The sequence below is a fragment of the Drosophila rhopaloa genome, unplaced genomic scaffold (genome assembly GCF_018152115.1).
Source record: "Drosophila rhopaloa isolate 14029-0021.01 unplaced genomic scaffold, ASM1815211v1 contig_155, whole genome shotgun sequence".
Lineage (NCBI taxonomy): Eukaryota > Metazoa > Arthropoda > Insecta > Diptera > Drosophilidae > Drosophila > Drosophila rhopaloa.
Window position 1 is genome coordinate 11,452,965 of NW_025335034.1, and position 21,384 is coordinate 11,474,348.

A 21,384-nucleotide genomic window follows, 5' to 3' on the forward strand; every position below is an offset into this window, starting at 1 on the left:
GCTGGAAACTTCATTTAGAATGTTCAGCACTGGAAGGGTTTTTGTACTTTTAACTGCCTTTACAATCAGATATTTACTGAAGGGATCGAATATGGCTAGTATATGGGTATTTCCGCGTTTACTTCGAATAAACGGTCCCAAATGATCGATGTGAAGCCTGCGAAATGGTACTGGATCGGCGTTATTATAATGCATGCAACCTTCGGGCTTGCCCCCTTTAGATTTGTAGTAGCAGCATTGAATGCATGTTGAAATATATTCTTTCACGTATTTCCGCATTCGTGGGAACCAAAACTTTTCTTGAATTCGTCCCTTTTTTTTCGGACCGAAATGCCCAAAATCATCATGACACATCTTAACAATGCGCCACCTCACGGACTTTGGTACAACGAAGGCTATTCCTTTTTCGACCTTGCGATATAGACGGTGATTTTTGATGACGTAATCAGCTTGAAGTTGCTTTAGCTGATTTCCGGTACGATGTTCCTTCGATACAGCAAATATTTGGACAAGGGCCTCATCCTGAAGCTGCATAGTTAGCAACCAGTCATCGACGTCCGTAATTATGGTGCGCACTACCTCCTGTAAGGATTTTTCAGGGGAATCGGGAGCGCGGCTCATGGCATCCACATGGGCCATTTTACTACCATCACGATAAATGAATTCGCAGTCGTAATCCAGTATTTTAATCCACCAACGTGCGACTTGAGGGATCAATTCTTTATTGAGTTTTACCTTGGCGATGGCGGAACAATAAGAAACGAGTCGGAAGGGTTTTCCTAGAATATACACCCTGAACCTTTGAAGCGTTTCTACGACGTCCAACGTTTCGAGTTCGTAGCTATGGTATCTACTTTCAGCGTCAGTACAGTGCCTACTGAAATAACACACAGGTCGCCAATTCGTTTTCTCTCGAGATTGCAATAAGACTCCTGCTAGTCCGATCGCACAAGCATCTGTGTGTACCTCATGATGTGAAGCAGAGTCGTACAGAACCAAAACTGGGACGCAGCATAATTTATCACCTGGCTCCATGCGTTTGACTATTTTGTTCATGACCGCTTGAAATACTGCTGGAGCATTGACGAGACCGAACGGCATTCTGTTATATTCGTAGTGGCCGTCTGAAGTTACAAATGCGGTGAATTGTTTGGATGACTCGCAAACCTCGACTTGATGATATCCCATAACACTGATTTCCGAGGATGATCAATTTGTTTCCATCGCGACAAAGGATATCCTTACCCAAAAGTACATTTTCGGTTATTAGATTATCTTCTACGACCAAAACTTCAACTTCGTAATCCGAATCGTCAATTACAATTTTCGAGAAAAGTTTTTGTGTACAAAGGAATTTCCCACCACCAAATTCGTTCAGGGTAACAGCACATTGTTGTAGAACACATACGCTATCGGCGAATGACTTTCGAATTAGGGTTCGCGTACTGCCTGGATCTACGAATGTGATGGTTTCATTGCTGTTTACCGACATCGATTTGGAGATTTCTGAATCAGAATCAGAGTCAATTTTATTATTTTTGGACCTGTCTTTTGGTTATCGGGGCAGCTATCAGAATCGTGTGTTGTGCGGTTGCAGTGCGTGCAACGAGGCTTGTGCTGGGGCTCAGGGCATTTCGAAGAATAATGTCCAACTTTCTGCAATTGTAGCATTTAACCCATACTTCGACTTTATCGTTGAAAGGGCGTTTTGTAACCAATGAAGAATTCGGCTTCTGAAGGCTGACGTTAAGATCCCGTTTGTTTGACATTTGAATGGCGTTATGCTTTATAATATTATGCGCGGAGTATGCAAGAATATCGCGTAGAAGTTCGTTACAGGAAACATAGCTGTTGGATATCTTTTTCTTTAAATCGTAGTCGTTAATTCCGTTGATAATGTGTGTGCAAATTGCTGAATCTGGTAACTCACCCTTTTTACCTAAGGCGAGCATCTTGTAGAAATAATCTGACAGTGACTCGGTGGAATCTCTATTCGTTTTTGACATCTTAAGGTGAACGTCTGCCGGGTTACTGAGACATGGGAAGTCATTCGAAAATCGTTCAGTAAACTGGGGCCATGTTTGAAATATTTGATCCGTAGAGTCTACCCAATAACGAGCAGCACCCAGCATCTTTTGTTGAACTGCAAATATTAGCTTACGATCATCCCAACGATAAGCGTTACGAAGGGAGTTGACACGCTTTACAAATTGATGTGAGTTCAGGGATTTACCAGACGATGGATTGAATTCTGGAAGCAGGGCGACAATATCACTGACGTTTCCATAGAAGTGATTGAGTGTTATCCAAGTGGCTAGCACGAGCATACGGATACTCATTATACATCGGTTGATGTCGTGGAAATGTACTGTATTGATTAAAATCGTCTGTGAATTTCTGTGACGTAGAAAAGTGGACGTTGTGAGTCTGAGTCGGGTAGATAACATTTCGCTGTGACGTAGCAAGGTTCATGTTGTGTAGTTGAGTTCGGTATATATCGTTTTGCTGTGACGTTGCAAAGTGCATGTTGTGTAGTTGAGATGGGTAGATTTCGTTTTGCTGTGACGTAGCAAGGTGCATGTTGCGTAGTTGAGATGGGTAGATTTCGTTTAGCTGTGACTGAGGCATTGCCACATCTACGTTTGGCAAATTCGCTACCTTCTGCGCATGCATCTCGTTGGATCGTAGGTCGATTGGTTGTTGTTGCCGTTTTTCGTCATTCCTATAACTCGTTGTCTCCCTACCGTTGCCTTTTTTTCGATTGGTGATGAAATTACTGAAGGGTGAAAAGATCGCTCTTGAAGCTCTCGTACCGTTTTCTCCAGCTCGACAACCTTCTTTTGAAGTGACTGGTTTTCTGCACTTATGTACTCTTCGTCGCTGTTTTGGGAGTTCAATCTTTTAAGCATGTCCTCACGATTTCCCGATGTCGAGAGTCCCGCTTCTCTGCACTTATGTTGGGCTTTCTTAGTTAAATAGTTCTTCCCCGGCATTGTGAATTACTTTCGTTTTACGATGTGTCCACTTATTTTGGCTCGTTTTCACTTACTGCGCACTATCCCACTTCTGAGTCACACACATTTCAATACCTTGTCGTTGTGTAGGGAAATGTGTGAGTCGCGGTTGATATGTCAGGAATAAGGCGAATAGATAGCGCGGCTTACGGTGAATAAAGACACTAACTCGTAGTATTAATTGTATTTTAATGATGAACAACTGGCTTATCAAATATGTATGGATACAGTTATACGTTATTTAATTTGTGCGTTGCGATATGTCGTTCTCGTGGAGCGGACGTTGCTCGTGTCGTTCTCGTTCTGCAATTATTCGCCAACTTAATTTTGAGTTGCCAGACCGTTGCTGTCTAATGGTTCTCCATCAGAACAGGATCGTGACAAGAGGGTATTATAATTTCAGTCAAAAGATTGAAACGCAGTGAAGGAGACATTTCCGACCCTATAAAGTATAATATATACATATATTCTTGATCAACATCAACAGGAGAGTCGATCTAGCCATGTCCGTCTGTCCGTCCGTCCGTCCGTTTCTGAAACTTTCCCAAAAGTGAGTTGTCTTTCTATTGCAGGTAGTATATAAGTCGGAACGAGCCGGATCGGGCGACTATATCATATAGCTTCCATGGGAACAATTGGAAAAAAAATTATAACTTTGTTGTTTTTGTTGTTCTTTAAGATTTGGTAATATTTATTATGGAATTACGGTTTTAATAGAATTAAAATCGGGCAGCAATATCATATAACTGCCATAAAAACGATTGCGAAATGCAGCGCAAAATCGACATAGGTTCATTGTTTTTAGAATTATAGGCATAGAAATCGAAATGTTGACCTTTTTTAATAAATGCAAGGGTATATCAACTTCGGCTTGTCGAAGTTTGCTTCCTTTCTTGATTGATTTTTTCATACTTACAGACCTTTTTTTATTATAAACTTCTATTTTCTTAGATATTTTTTAACGGACTGTTTATACCCTTGCAGAGGGTATTATAATTTTGGTCAGAAGTTTGTAACGCAGTGAAGGAGACGTTTCCGACCCTATAAAGTATATATATTCTTGATCAGGATCAATAGGGGAGTCGATATAGCCATGTCCGTCTGTCCGTCTGTCCGTCCGTCCGTCTGTCCGTCTGTCCGTCTGTCCGTCTGTTTCAATACCGTTTGCGAGCTCAGTTTAAAAGCTAGCGATCTGAAACTTTCACAGTCGTCCTAAAACAAGTGTACGCAGATCAAGTTTGAAAACCGCCCCGATCGGATGTCTATATCCTATAGCTCCCATAGGAACAATCGGATATAACTTGCAAGAATGGAAGATATTTCGCGCAGTGTAAAAGCTATTGACATAAATCTTTCCAAATCTTATTTTTTTATGCGTACCTTGATCAGAGTAAAAGCGCGTGACGATCGGACGTCTATATCCTATAGCTCCCATAGGAACAAAAGGGTAAAATCGGTTAAAATTTAATGATTTTTAGGATATTTCACGCAGTATACAAGCTATTGACATGAATCTTTCCAAATCCTATTTTTTTATGCATACATTGATCAAGGTGAAAGCGCGTGCCGATCGGACGTCTATATCCTATAGCTCCCATAGGAACAATAGGGTGAAATCGGTCCAAATTTGATGATTATCAGAATATTTCGCGCAGTGTGTAAGCTACTAACATAAAATTTTCCAATTCTTATTTATTTACGCATATCTTGATTAGGGTAAAAGCGCTTGCCGCTCGGAAGTCTTTATCTTAAAGGAGATAGGAAAAATTGTTAAAGGCTGCGAAAGTATCCCTTTTTATACCCGTTACTCGTAGAGTAAAAGGGTATATTGTATTCGTGCAAAAGTATGTAACAGCTAGAAGGAAGCGTTTCCGACCCTATAAAGTATATATATTCTTGATCAGGGTCACTAGCCGAGTCGATATAGCCATGTCCGTCTGTCCGTCTGTCCGTCTGTCTGTCCGTATGAACGCTGAGATCTCGGAAACTATAAAAGCTAGAAGATTGGCATTTTGCAAGCAGATTCTAGGAGTTCCTACGCAGCGCAAGTTTGTTTCAAAATGGTGCCACGCCCCCTTTAACGCCCACAATCGCTAATATACGATTTTAAAAATTTAAATATTTCGGAAAAGTAAAAATGCAGTTTTATTGTGTTTATCAATACCTATCGAAATGTAGAAGAAATTTTTCAAGTCGGACCATTCGTTAAAAAGTTATGCGTGATCAAAGTTTCTATCTCCATCTCCCTCGCACCCCCTTTACCTGAGTAACGGGTATCTGATAGTCGGGGCACCCGACTATTGCGTTCTCTCTTGTTTTCTATTTGTATATGACATTTTTGCAGTATAAAAGCAATTGACTTGAAACGATGCAAATCTAGTTTACTTATGTATACCTTATTCCTTTCGCTACTTTTTCACTTTTAACAATTTCTTCAAAGTCTGCAAGGGTATTAAAACTTCGGCTTGCCGAAGTTAGCTTCCGTCCTCGTTTTAATTTAAAAATATTTCGATCAAACAAACAGAAAACAATTTTCTCCCGCCTTTTTTTTATGAAACCGAATACTGGTTAACTGTTTTACAAATTCTTTTCTTAAAAAGAAGTCGCGAATTGGTCTTAAAAAAATATATATTTTTTAAATTTGCATAAAAAGGAGAATTTTGAAACTTTAGGCTATAGCTTAACAATTTAAAATTTTATAAATAATTGCAATATAGAATTGCACATAAAATCTAGTAGTGAGATCGAAAAACAAGTTCGCTGGCATTTTTCAGAGTTTACCAGAATTGAGAGTGATACAGTCGTATTGTCGGGAAGGAGCGGGAAGGAGCCTTTAATGGATATTCTCAACTACTTTGGCAAGGAATTAGAAAACAATATAATTTAAATTTAACAGTTGCTTTTTTTTTTAATTTACTGAAAATTATTTGGTAACTTAAAGGCCAAAAATGGGCGAAAAACCTAAAAAAACAGCTACGAACTTAAATTACCAAAAAGTTATTATTAAATTAAAAAAAAAACTAATAAATTTAAGATGTATTGTTTTTTAGTTTATTTCTACTCCGGCACTCGTCCTGTCAAGGTAAATACCTTTTTCTGCAGATAAGTTTTTTTTAATTTTAACTGACACTAGAACTGGGACACTGATCTGAGAGAGTACTAGGCTTTAACATTCTATAAAAAATATAAATTACTGTACACGTATCAAGCAACAAAGAAAAGGAAAAACAAGAAAGAAAGCTAACTTCGGGCGGAGCCGAAGTTGATATACCCTTGCAGAATACTCTGTAAATTATATTCTCCAAAATTATTCATATGATGCATTCTTAATACTCATAAAAAATCTCAACTTTCTAACTTTACAAACACCAAAGTTATGGCATTTCCAATCGTTCAGTTATATGGCAGCTATAGGATATAGTCGTCCGATCCTTATGAAATTTGGTAGGTCGGATTGATTGGCCAAAAATAAAACACATAAAAAATCCCAAATTCCTAACTTTACAAACACCAAAGTTATGGCATTTCCGATCAATCAGTTATATGGCAGCTATAGGATATAGTCGGCCGATCCTTATGAAATTTGGTAGGTCGGATTGATTGGCCAAATATAAAATCCATAGAAAATCCCAGCTTCCTAACTTAACAAACACCAAAGTTATGGCATTTCCGATCAATCAGTTATATGGCAGCTATAGGATATAGTCGGCCGATCCCGGCCGTTTCGACATATATACTGCGTGAAAAGGAAAGAAGGGTGTGTGCATAGTTTCAATTCGATAGCTTTAAAACTAAGAGACTAGTTTGCGTAGAAACAGACAGACGGATATGGCTATATCAACTCAGGAGGTGATATATATTATAGGGTCGGAGTTGTCTCCTTCACTGCGTTGCACACTTTTGACCAAAATTATAATACCCTCTGCAAGGGTATAATGAGAATATTTTCAACATGCTGGCGGCATCTTCCGATCGACATATTTCTCCTCTGAGGCAAGTAAAGTCACGAGAAGATTTTTAAAGAAAAAGAAAAAGGATTTTTCATCATTTTTGACTTTTTTAAATTTTAAGTTTTATAGTTTTTTTTTCCAGTATATTTGAAGTACAATACTTATTCTTTACTTCGGTCACATTACATTACATTAATTTTAACGTCATTAATTCTTATTACTTATCCCTCTTTCATAATGAAATCATACTTTATTTAAATCTGATTATTATTATTCCTTTGTTGTCTAAGTTTAAACCTAAATTGTGATGTGCCACTAATGGTTTAAAGGAAATGTAGCAAAACGTTCTACATTCGAAAAGCATACATAAAAAATTATTTCTTAGAGCCTGGAAGTTTTGTTCTGATGCTTATTAAATTGTTTGTCCTTTGTGAGTAAAACGTATAATTTTTTAAAAAATCCTATGCTCCTTTCAAATAGTTATTTTATGAAGAAAAATTATCATGTAATGTGTATTTTTCCTGTTACTGCACTAATACGATCATTTCATGGAATAGTTTTGGCATTGACTTGATTGACCACGAACCATTCTTTGGCGAGTTTACTCGTATGTTCAGCCTAGTATCCAGATAGACAAACGATTACGCTAGCGTAAAAACTTTAATCTTTCCAGTGTGACCAAAGTTTCGAGAGTTCATCAGATTTAAGCGTGCTACGGTCGTACTGTCAAGCAGCTGGGTTTGTTGACAAGAGTTAAAATTCAAATATTGTATTTGCGGGAAAGCGCCTTTAAAAGATATTATCAAATACCTTGGCAAGACAAGACTGCCTCCATTTCTTATAATGTTCAGTGAGAAGCGCACGCCAAAAGATTAAATTTTTTAATCTTTTCGCTAGGGTTCACCCAAAGTTAAGCCAAGTATCCACTTCGACGTAAACCGTACGCCAGTCATGAGAGAGAGCGAGAGGCAAACAGCTGGCGTTCACTTTTCGTCGGGCCTTTTTTTCACGTCGGTCCCCTGATCGACGAAAAAAATACCAGAAAATTCCATAGCGTTGCCAGTCTGCGGAAATAAACTTTGGGTGAACCCTAGCGAAAAGATTAAAAAATTTAATCTTTTGGCGTGCGCTTCTCACTGAACATTATAAGAAATGGAGGGAAAAACTCAAAAAACTCACAAAAGTCGATTGCAGGTGTTTACATGTGAGGACAAAATAACATTAATACTATCTGGGGTGCCTCTTGTCAGAGCAAAATGTTTTTTAGGTCCAGAATGTACGAAAAAACACAATAAAAGTGCAGATATGAACTTTAAATTAGCAAATAATTATAAGTAAATTAAAAAAAAACAACTGTTTAATTTAAATTGTATTGTTTTTTAATTTCTTTGTACAGCGGCAGACTTGTTTTGCCAAGGTAGTTGATAATATCTTTTAAAGGCTCTTTCCCGCAAATACGATATTTGAATTTTAACTGCTTGTCAACAGACCCAGCTGATTGACAGTACGTCCGTGGCACGCTTAAATCTGATGAACTCTCAAACTTTTGGTCACACTGGAAAGATTAAAGTTTTTACGCTAGCGTAGTCGTTAGTCGATCTGGATACTAGGCTTTAATTTCCGCAGACTGGCAACGCTATGGAATTTTCTGGTATTTTTTTCGTCGATCAGGGGACCGACGTGAAAAAAAGGGCCGACGAAAAGTGAACGCCAACTGTTATTATCGCTCTCTCTCATGACTGGCGTACGGTTTTCGTCGATCTGGATACTAGACTTTACTTAAGTTTGCCTATCAGGGAGATCAAGAATGTGAAATCTTTTAAGTCTTCTTACTGTTATGCTATTGGCTAATATACCTAGGGCTAAATTATTTTCATGAATGTGAAGTCTATCTTTATATTTCTTACTATATTTGTTTATCTCTTCTTTTATTGTTGAAATATTTAGATCTTTTTGAATATTTGCATTGGTTACATAGAATGGAGCGTTAACAATTTGTCGCAATGTTTTTGATTGGTACCGCTGGAGTATTTCAATATTTGATTTACTAGTTGTCCCCCAGAGCTGGATAGCGTAGGTCCAAACTGGCTTCAAAATGGCTTTGTAGAGAAGAACTTTGTTTTCCAAAGTGGCTGCTGATTTTCGACTTAGCAACCAAGACATTTTCAGTGATTTCAGTCTGAGTTGTTGACATTTCGCTTTTATGTGGGGTTCTATGTTAATCTGCGGTCGAGGTGCATGCCAAGATACTTCACACAAGTATTTTGTCGAATTGCTGAGCCGTTGAGTGTGACATTTGGGCAGTTTCCTGGTCTTAGTGAAAAAGTTATTTGGACGGACTTCAGGGAGTTGATTTTAATTTCCAGCGAAGAAACCAGGCTTCAATCAGACTGAGCTCAGTTGCAGTTATTACAAATCGACTAGATTTCGATTTCTATGCCAATATTACTAAAAACAATGAAGCTATGTCGATTTTGAGCTGCATTTTGCTATCGTTTGTATCGCAACTATATGATATTGTTGTCAGATTTTGACAAAACTAAAAGCCTAATTCCTATATAGTAAATAATTACTATTTCTCAAAGATATATTTTGATAAATATAAAAACAGCAAACCAAATTTTTTTAAATTTTTATATTTCTTAATTTTTTGATTTTTCTATGTGAGCTATATTATATAAAGGTCCGATTTTAATTTAATTAAACTGTAATTCCATAGTATTTAAATATTACCTAATCTGAAAGAACAAAAAAAAAAAAAACATCAAAGTTATATTTTTTTTGATTTTTTAAATAAAAATAATACAAAATTTAACTTGCGTTGCTTAGACTTCTGGTCAGAGGTTTTTTTTATTTTTTTATTTTTTTTATGTAAGTAACAATTTTTTTAATTAATGAATGATTATATTTTCTGAAAGTTTAGATTGTTGACAATGTTTAAGCAAAAATTTGTGAAAAAATATTTAATAGTTTTTAAGGGGTGGCTTTTTCCCTTAAACGCCTTTTTTTGGAAGAGCCTTGTGGTGTTAATTCCCCAGGACGAACGGGTCAACTGAAACCGTAAAAATAAAAATATTTCTTTAGTTTAGAGTAATATCCTGTACTTGAACGAACGTTAAAAAAAATTTTTTTTTGTGCATACGGGACCTTTTTTTTTTGCAAAAAATAAGTTTTTGGACGCTAAATATCTTACAAAAGTATCTATTTCGGCGAAATAAAAATTTTTACATGAAAAATCGATCGTTCAAGTACTAATAAAATTCATTACGAACATTAAAAAAAATTTTTTTAGGAAAATCGGTTCTGTAGTTTTTTGTCAATCAATATCACCACAAAGTCATTTTTCAAAAAACACCATTTCGAGATATTCGCATTTAAAGTTTCAAGTTTGGGTTTGGGCAGGGACGAGGCGCGCGGCCGGGAGCGCTATAACTTTATTGCTCAAATCTCTATGAAAATTTGGAGAAATATTCTCAAAAAGTTGTTCTTTAAGATAAAGCAAAAAAAAAATTTTCGATTTTTTTAAAATGAAAAAGGTATATACCCCCTTATGCTTCGCGGACAGCCGATAACCCATATATTTCTATTTTTAGGGCTAGAACAATTTTATGGTCAGGGTGTAATATTTAAGAAAAGGTTTTCTATGTTACATAAAATATTTCCTTTTTTAAGAAAATACTTCTATATTTTAGAAATTATTTCTATATTTTAAAAAAAGTTTCTAGTTTTTAGTTTTCATTTTTAGGATATTGTTGAGAAAATGGTAACATATTTTAGGGAAAGTTATTTTTTAGAGCTGAATTCCTCATTAAAAAAAACAATTTCTAAAAACAAGAACCATTTTTACTTAAATATAGAAATTTTTTCTTGGACTTACGGCGATTTATGTTTATGGCGACAATTACTACATTTGAGAAAAACTGTCTTGATTTAAGAAAAATTCTTGTTTTTAGAAATAAATTCCTTGAAACTAGTTTCTTGGATTTTGAAAACACCCTCTCGATGGAATATTTCTAGTGGCAACTAGTACGGATGAAGATTTCAAGTCTCTGACTGAAATATCACCCTTCGTGGTTAAAAAAACCATTGACTACGAAATTCAAGGAGAAGGCACAAGTATAAAAAAAACCAAGGACGGCAATCTTCTAATAAAAAGTAAAAACAAACTTCAAGCTTGAGAAGGGTAGCTTTACGAGTGGTGTAGGTTTATTTTGGGATAATTAGGTTGAATATATATTACATAGCCGATTGTAACTTGAAGCGTTCTGAACACGTTCTGCTCTGGAGTACGACTCTATTTGGACTGCTTAGATTTACAGAGTCTGGTAACACTACCAGAAGGACTTATCAACACTATTCTAGGGCTGGGGACTATATACTAAATTAGGGGCTGTTCACAGTCGGCCTCTCCTGACAAATCTCTGCGTCCTCGCCGGATTCATGGGGTGGATCCTCTTCCAAATCGTCATCTTCATCTGGCTCCTCTGGTGGCAGCTCACACCAGTGATTCATCTTGTCGGACGAATGCACCGACTTGTAGTGTCTCTGCTTCCGTTGTGCGTGAGGGATATCTTCAACAAGATATCTGTCGTTCGGCAGGACCTTGTTGATTATGAAAGGACCTTTATAGCGAGGCTCCAATTGCGAGATGTGCCCGTGCTGAATGGCTCATTCTCGACCAACACAAGGTCTCCAAGGCTGTAAACAGTGGGCTTCGCATGTTTGGCATCGTAGCGTTTCTTGGCAGTAGCCTGATGATCGTTGACAGTTTTTGCAGCATCTGCTCTAAGCTGTTCCAATTCCTCATCTGTTAGCATCTTTTGGTCCTGGCTTTGAATAATGTTTGTTATGGCGTTCTTCAGGATGTCTCGATGTTCATACCCGTACAGGAACTGAAATAGGAAGCATTTAGTAGTGCTATTTACCATGGTATTAATGCTCCAACGCTTATCGATGTCATTCGATGGCAACAACATTGACAAGTTGACTCGATTTGTTCGCTCTGCGTGACCATTGGCTCTGGGTGTCCTTACAGCATTTAAGATATGTTTTACATTGTTCAATTTGGAGTACTTCTCGAAGTCTAGGATGTAAAAGCTGTTCCACGATCGGTGACAATGCGATCTGGCATTCCCAGGTAGCTGGTTACCTCTTGCAGGACATTCCGGACATGTTTGGTTGCTGTACTTTTCATTGGTGAATGCATCGACTATCACGAGAATATGCTCGTTTCTCTTAAAACTCTTTGGAAATGGTCCCAGATGGTCCAAATGTATCGTGGAATAGGGTATCGGCTTGATGTCATCGTAGTGGTATTGACCTTCCTGACGTCCACCTGGTGTTTTATAAAACGCACAGCCCACACATGACTTGATGTAGCTTTATACATAGTTTCGCATTCGGGGAAACCAAAACATATTTAAATTCGTGCCATTGTCTTATCTCTGCTCATATGTCCGGCCTTATCGTGACATTCATGCAGAATGTGGAATCTCAACTGCTTCGGCACAACCCATAAAAAATTTTTGTTATGTTTTCGAAACAAGCGATCTCGCTCAATCACGTACTCGTCGGTTTCAGCTTTCTTTTTCAACTTCATGTCTGCGACAATTTTCTGAATCTTCTCGTCTTGCAGATGTATAGAAAATAGCCAATCCTCTTCGTCGATTATGGTCTTTGCTATCTTCAGACATGCAGTATCCATCTCCCGAGCATCTTCGATTGGAGCTCGACTGAGTGCGTCTACATGGTTCATATGTGTGCTTGCTCGATGAACGATGTCTATGTCGAATTCCTGAATACGCAATCACCATCTTGCGATCTGGGGTATCAGTTCTCACTTTTCCATCGACATCTTAAGGGCATTACAGTCGGTGATAACCTTTATCTTCTTGCCGTAAATGTAATATTTAAATCGCTCCAATGACTCCACGACGGCTAGAGCCTCAAGTTCCTAGCTGTGATAGTTCTTCTCCGGTTTGGAAGTAGCTCGGCTATAATAAGCGATTGGTTTCAGCTGATCCTCCTCACGTTGTAGCAATACTCCGGCTAATCCAACGACACTGGCATCCGAATGTAGTTCATGCTCTGCGTCTAGGCGGTAACTAGTGACAACTGGATTTGAAATTGGGCTTTTCTTCAATTCGTCGAAGGCTTCTCTTTGTGGCGTTTTCCATGTAAACGGCTTATCCTTGAGCAATAGACTTACCAATGGCTCTGAAATTAAAGCATACCCAGCAACAAATTTGCGGAAATAATCAGTGAGACACAAAAACCTTCTCACATTGGTAACATATGCTGGTTTCGGAAACATTCTGATGGCGTTCGTCTTAATTTCTACAGGACTGATTCCTTCTGCGTGTATCTGGTGACCAATGAAAGTGATTGATTATATAACTCAAATTTTACCAGGTTTTACGTTAATCCGCACTCTTTTAAAACTCTCAGAATCTTAACAAGCTTCTCGTACATCTCATCAAATGTTTGGCTACCAATAAGGATGTCGTCCATGTATCGCCTTTCTGCACCCTCTTCTGTAACTCTGCCATTAGTCGATTGAAAACTGCAGGTGCGTTCTTCAATCCGAACGGAAGTCGCTTGAACTCGTATTATCCCTCTGTGGTAATGAACTCTGTACATTTTCGGCTCTCTGGTGCTATCTCTATCTGATAGTATCCACTGTTGAGATCCAGGGATGAGCAATACTTAAATCTTTTCGCCTCCTGCAGAAATTCTCCTTCTTGATCAGCTTATTCAGGCGGCGGTAATCGACGCACATTCGATCGCTACCATTCGGCTTCTTGATGAGCACCACCGGGCTGGCGTACTCTGACGTTGAATCGCCTGACTTAAAGTTGAGCTCGAGATAAGCGGAGATGATGACGTCCTGTCCCAACAGAAAATCCTCTTGCAATATATCGTCGTCCGCTATATACACCTTTGCTGTGATCGTCTTCCCATCGATTCCTATATGCACAGTCATCGCTTCTGTGAGGATGCCTCTTATCTTCATAGATAAAAGCGCTATAATCGTGCAAGGGTACGCATATTTTCCTGGTGAATAGATTGTCCTGATTTGCAGCTCCTAAACGCATGACATTCTTAGCTTGGCAACGTCCGTTTGGCTCGTGGAACTTATTTCATTTGGTACAGCGTGACTTTTTCCTTTCCTTTGGACACGAATTAGCAAAGTGTCCCATTTTTCCGCAATTGTAACACTTCAGGGATTCCTTCGACCTTGGCGGTTTAACTTCGGTGTCCTACTTCTGCTCTAAGTTGCTGGCTTTCGTTGAATGTTGTTTCTCAAACTCGACCGACCTCTGTAAACAAAATAAGACTCGGCTGCATCACGAAGTTGTTTCATTGTTGAGAAATTAATTGCTGCAATACTATTTTGCAATTCTCGATGCTGTAGACCTGAGCGAACATATCTGATGATCGCTGCCTCGCTGAGCTTGTATCGCACCCCAAGGGCTGACATCCTGAAACAGTACTCCTTTACCGTCTCCTTTGATCGCCGGGTTGCATTGGCCATGTTGAAATGCACTTCTGCTTCGTCTGGATTGGCGCCGAACTCGTCCTGTATAGCATTGGCGAAATGCTTCCACGTAGTGTGTAGAATGGGTGATGAATCTCGCCACATCTTGGCTGGACCTTTTATCCTGGTATAAATGGCAAGTAACAGGAACTTCTCAACTAACAGGAACCCACTGGTAGGCATCAACCACTTTGTTGACATGATCGATGAACTGATCTACTGAAATGGCGCTGTCATCGCTGGGATCATATTCTGGCAAGGTGTTGGCAATTTCCTTGACTGAAGATTGCCTCACGTTGTTGGTAGCCTGGACAGGAATGTTCCTCTCGTTGCTGATCTCGTCGATATCCAAATCCATTATTGGCTGCCGTTGCTGCTGATAATTTTCTGCATGTGCAGGTGCTGCGTCTCCCATTTAAATGGCAACTAATTGAGCTAGCATGTCCATTAGTTCCTTCATTTCGTTTTGCAATTGAGAAATTGCCGCTGACTGAGCTGACATCGCTTCTTCTTGCTGCATGGTGAGCTCCACTGATGCTGGCAGCTAGACGTCCTCCGATTGTTCAAACTCTATTAATCTTATAATCAATTCGGCTCTCGTGCCCGAAACTGACACGTCGCACTTAAGTTCTGCTATCTTCGGCATTTTTGGCAATTCCTGGGAATTTTGACTACTAGGTGCAACTCCTCCGCTTCACACATATCCAACCACACTAATCCCACTTCTGAACTGAGAAGGGTAGCTTTACGGGTGGTGTAGGTTTATTTTGGGATAATTAGGTTGAATGTATATAACATAGCAGATTGTAACTTGAAGCGTTCTGAACACCTGCTGCTCTAGAGAAAGACTCTATTTCGACTGCTTATAATTACAGAGTCTGGTAACACTACCAGAAAGGACTTATCAGCACTATTCTAAGGCTGAGGACTATATACTAAATTAGGCGCTGTTCACAAGCTAAAAAAACTTATCAAATTAGACAGAATGTCAACAAATAATCCCTACATTATTATTCCCATTAAAATTACCGAACATCGCACCCTTAATTGCCTAGAAGCTGTGGAAATAATCTACAAATCTATCCCTGGACAACTATTTGATAAAAAGAAAGAAAATGAAACAGGCCTAATTAAAATCGCATTTAAAACGAGGACGGACGCATTTACAATTTTTACTACGGAAGCTATAAGATATAGACGTCCGATCGGTAAGCGCATTTACCATGATCAAGGTATGCCTATCTAAATAAGACTTGGAAAAATTGATGTCAATAGCTTATACACTGCGCGAAATATTTTGAAAAACATCAAATTTGGACCGATTTCACCTTATTGTTCCTGGGAGCTATAGGATATAGACGAACGATCGGCACGCGTTTTTACCTTGATCAAGGAATGCATAAAAAATACGATTTGGAAAGATTCATGCCAATAGCTTATATACTGCCCGAAATATCCTAAAAATCATTAAATTTTAACCGATTTCACCCTATTGTTCCTATGGAAGCTATAGGATATGGACGTCCGATCGTCACGCGCTTTTACCCTAATCAAGGTATGCATACAAAATAAGATTTGAAAAGATTCATGTCAATAGCTTTTACACTGCGCGAAATATCTTCCATTCTTGTTCCTATGGGAGCTATAGGATATAGACATCCGATCGGGGCGGTCTCCAAACTTGATCTGCGTACACAAGTTTTAGAACGACTGTGAAAGTTTCAGATCGCTAGCTTTTAAACTGAGCTCGCAAACGGTATTGAAACAGACGGACAGACGGACGGAAGGACGGACAGGCAGACGGACAGACAGACATGGCTATTTCGACTACCCTATTGATCCTGATCAGGAATATATATACTTGATGGGGTCGAGAACGTCTCCTACACTGCGTTACAAACTTCTGACCAAAATTATAATACCCTCTGCAAGGGTATAACAACCGATCTACAAGAAAATCTGTTCATCGGATACGAGAGAGTCCAGGTACGCCCTTACATCCCGCCTCCAATGCGTTCCAACAACTGCTACCGTTATGGTCATACCGCAAAGTTTTGCAAAAGCGCCACAACCTTGTGTGCAAAATCAGAAATATGCCAAAACAAATCAATTTTGTTTTCTTGTCCAACAAGGAAGTCCAGTCAATCAAGAGATTACAAAAAGTGGATACAAAGTCAGCCTGGTCAATCTACAACAAACGGCATCACGACGGCTCTCTATACTCTTCAAAAACTAAATCCAACACAACAAACGGCAAACCAACACAGCCATCAACTAACAGGAAAACAGTAAGCTACAGACCAAACAAATTCGACCTACCCATCGCAACTGACCTTACTCAGGACGAACCTATGTCATCAGGATCGGAAACACCCTTTCAAGAACGACCCCACATCAAAAAATCAGAAAAAAAACCCTCCCATTAAACGCTTCGAATAGGAACAAACGACTCTTAAAAAACGATCAAAGCTCAGTTCTAACTAGAGCAAAACTTAAACCTCTTTCCAATATCGAATCCAAAACTCCACAACAATAAACCAATTATATATAATATATAACTATCTTTAATTTTTTATTCATAAGTACACATTAATCTAAATCAAATCGATATGCTAAAAATTATCCAATGGATCATTGGAAACTATTATATAGAACTTAAAATGTTAATTAAATCTTACTCTCTCCTTACTTCCCACCCCAATCAACTTCACACTCTACACTAGCGTCAACAACAGCAATTTTGGCGGCACAGCCATCATAGTCCATAAGTCAATCCCTTAAAACCACATCACTCTTAACTCATACTTCTCAATGACCCACAGTCACCCACTAATTTTTCCACCCATAAGACCTTCACACACATAGACCTATCCTTTGCCTCAGCCTACATAGCTCTTGAGATCCACTGGGAAGTGCTGGGCGACCTCCATGGTAGCGACCATTTCCCTACACTAATATCTATGTTTAACAACCCAACCTCTCCCACCTTTACTTCCAAACCATTCTTTAAACTCGTAGCTGCAGATTGGGACCTCTACAAGGAAAAAGCTGTAGTTCTAAACACTTCGATCCTACCAAGCCACAACGTCAATCGCGAGGCAGCGCTTATAAAAAAGATAATAATCCAAAGTGCTAACTTTTCTATACCCCAAAACACCACCTATCTCCTTCACCGCACTGTTCCCTGGTGGAACAAAGAACTGTCTTTTCTTAAAAATAACAAAAACAATAAATGGAAAAAACTAAAAAAAGAAATTAAAACCTACAAAAGATGCTTTATTACATTTTCGTCAGCTCTGAACTCCTTAAGAGGCAACCCACCAGGTTTTGACCGAATTTCCTACTCCACGATTAAAAATCTACAAATCCCTGTTAAACATAGAATAATTACCCACTTTAACAACATACTCTCTTCCCACATTCCCCAATCGTTTAAGCTTAGTCTTGTCTTACACATAGTTAAACCGCACAAACCAAAAACGGAAATAAAATCATACAGACCTATCTCTTTACACCCATGGCTAGCCAATGTATTAGATAAACTTATATCTAAAAGATTGTGGTGGTTCGTTTTAAACAACCATCCACAGCTGCCAATTTGGCTTTAAACGAGGCAAATCTGTTCTAGACAGTCTACTCTACGTAGACCACCTAGCTTCCAGATCCATTGCCCTCAAAAAATACCTGTCGACAATATCACTGGACTTAACAAAAGCATTCTATAGAATATATATTAAATACAATACAAACTGTAAGCAAACAGGAAAGTTATAGCCAAATCAGGAATATGCCTTTCCAAAAATTTCCCCCTAAGTAACGGCATCCCACAAGGCTCACCTATATCAGTCATACTATTATTTATTGCCTACATTTCCCTCTCCAACACCCTATCAACCTCAAATGAAATTAAATTTTGCGCTTACGCCGACGACATCCACCTCATCATCCAACACAATAAGCGAAAAAACCCTACATCCAACTTAACAAACATATCTCAGATAATCTTAGGTTATACAGATATACCCAAAGAAAAAATCTCTAAAAATCCTAAGACTTACAATGAACCAAAAATACATTTAGAACTCCAATTTAAAAAAATGTAAATCTGACCTCGCCAAGCCCTTACGTATAGCTAAACACCTATCCTCTTTCAAAAACAGCACAAATACCACAACCCTAAACCAAATAATCAAATCAATTATAGATTCTAAAATAGACTTCTGCCTTCTCATATATGGCCGCGAACCCAAATCCCAACTCAATCGCCTTAAAACCTCTCTTAACTCCGCAATACGATCCACTATTAACAACCTACTAACAGAATTCCGTATTAATACGAGTGGCAAGTAAAAAATAAGGTTCCCCACCATCTGAAAGCTTGTATTTCAAACTATTCTTCTACATAGTCGCCAGATCTTTCAACGCATTTTTTCTGACGAGTTATCCACTTCTGAAAACCCGCTTCGAAGAACTCCGCCGCTAGGCCGCCGATGTACTTGGTGACCGCTTCCTTCACCTCTTCATCTGTACTGAAGCGTTGTCCACCAAGTTTTTCGGTCAAAATGTTGTCGATGGTTTTTTCACAAACCTCAGGAACCTGATCAGCCAGCTTCCGAAGCGTTACTCTTCGATCCTCGAGGAGAATGCGCTCAATCTTGGCCACGACCTCGTCGGACACCGATGGTCTCCCGCTCCTTTGCTCGTCGGGAACGTCTGTGCGTCCTTCGGAGAACTCCCTGCACCATTTGCGGACGAGTTGGACGCTGATGCAAGCTTTGCCATAAACTTTTTCCATCTGTCTATGAATTTCAAAAGGTGTAAGCTTTTTCGCGTTTCAAAATTTAACCCGCTACGAGTGTGCCGTGCATTAAGCCCGCCTGATTCAAATCCTACACAATTATTTGAAAATCATAACTCCCAATACTTTAAGGGGTCGCAAGTGTCAGGAGTGTTTTCCTTTTCCATAAATTGCCTTGTGGCAATAATGGCATCGGCTCGGGTGCACTTCACTTTGTTTGTTTTGCAAAAATGAAAATGTGCATTTTGGCTCGTTTGACGTTGGTTCTGGTGGTGTTGGTGGACATCGATGGTGGTCACGAACCATCGATGGTTTCGATGTTTTGAAAACATCGATGTTATCGATGTTTCTGCACCCCTACTCCAAAGCCAGCGGAATAACCACGAATGCGAAACGATAAAAACTGGACTCCTGTCGCAATCCAGCAAGCAACAGAAATTTGCATCAAACTGCGAGGCTGATCACCCAACATTTCCCAAAAATAAAACTAATCTAGATCCCTAGCCACATAGGAATAATTGGCAAGGAAAACGTCGACAATTCAGCTAAACTTGCAGCGAAATTTCCCTTAACCTACACCCCGAACCAAAACCCAAAAGACATAGCCCATCTCTTAAATTCAATTCAAATAGAAAAACAAAACAAACTTCGTACCTCCAGTTGGTACCAAGAGATTCGTAAATTATCGACGATCAACCTCGCCTTGAAAAACTCTTCCCTAAACAGAAGAGAACAAATTATTATCACCCATCTCAGACTTGGCCACACATACCTAACAAGCGCCCACTACCTTGACAGGACAAAAAGCAACCTGTGCCCTTTGTGCAACAGTGCGCACCCAACTCATTATGTAAATGCAATTAAAATATAAAACTTTTGTAAATATGAAAACTTTGTAAATACCTTTATATTAGATCCATAAACCCATCTAAGCCCCGAGCTGAATATAGTCGCCCGATCCTTATGAAATTTGGTAGGTCGAATTTATTCGCCAAAAAATAAACTTATAGAAAATCCAAACTTCCTAACTTTACAAACACCAAAGTATTGGCATTTCTGATCAATCACTTATATGGCGGCTATAGGATATATACAAAGGGTGTGTAAAGTTTCAATTCGATATCTTTAAAACTGACTAGTTCGCGCAGAAACAGACAGACGGACAAACGGACATGCTTATATCAACTCAGGACGCGATCCTAATCAAGAATATATATACTTTATAGGGTCGGAGATGTCTCCTTTACTGCGTTGCACACTTTTGACCAAAATTCTAATACCGTCTGCAAGGGTATAAAAAGGCAGAAACCAGTAGCAGAGCAGCCAGCAGCAGAAGAGTGATAGCTACAAGTTAAAAACAAATTGTTTATACATAAATAATAAATAAAAGTGCACCTCAGTGAAAGTGGTAAACAAAATTGAAACAAGAGAGAACGCTATAGTCGGTTGCCCCGACTATCAGATACCCGTTACTCAGGTAAAGGGAGTGCGTGGGAGATGGAGATAGAAACTTTGATCACGCATAACTTTTTAACGAATGGTCCGATTTGAAAAATTTCTTCTACATTTCGATAGGTATTGATAAACACAATAAAACTGCATTTTTACTTTTCCGAAATATTTAAATTTTTAAAATCGTATATAATCGATTGTGGGCGTTAAAGGAGGCGTGGCACCATTTTGAAACAAACTTGCGCTGCGTAGGAACTTCTAAAATCTACATGCAAAATGCCAATCTTCTAGCTTTTATAGTTTCCGAGATCTCAGCGTTCATACGGACAGACAGACAGACAGACAGACAGACGGACAGACAGACGGACAGACGGACATGGCTAGATCGACTCGGCTAGTGATCCTGATCAAGAATATATATACTTTATAGGGTCGGAAACGCTTCCTTCTAGCTGTTACATACTTTTGCACGAATACAATATACCCTTTTACTCTACGAGTAACGGGTATAAAAATATGAGCTTTTAGGGTCAGTCTATAAAAAATATTTTATCCAATTATACAAAAGGTTTCTTTTTGATTTTTTGTTTAATCTTTTGGCAAATTTCTCAAAAACGGCAATACTGAACGGCA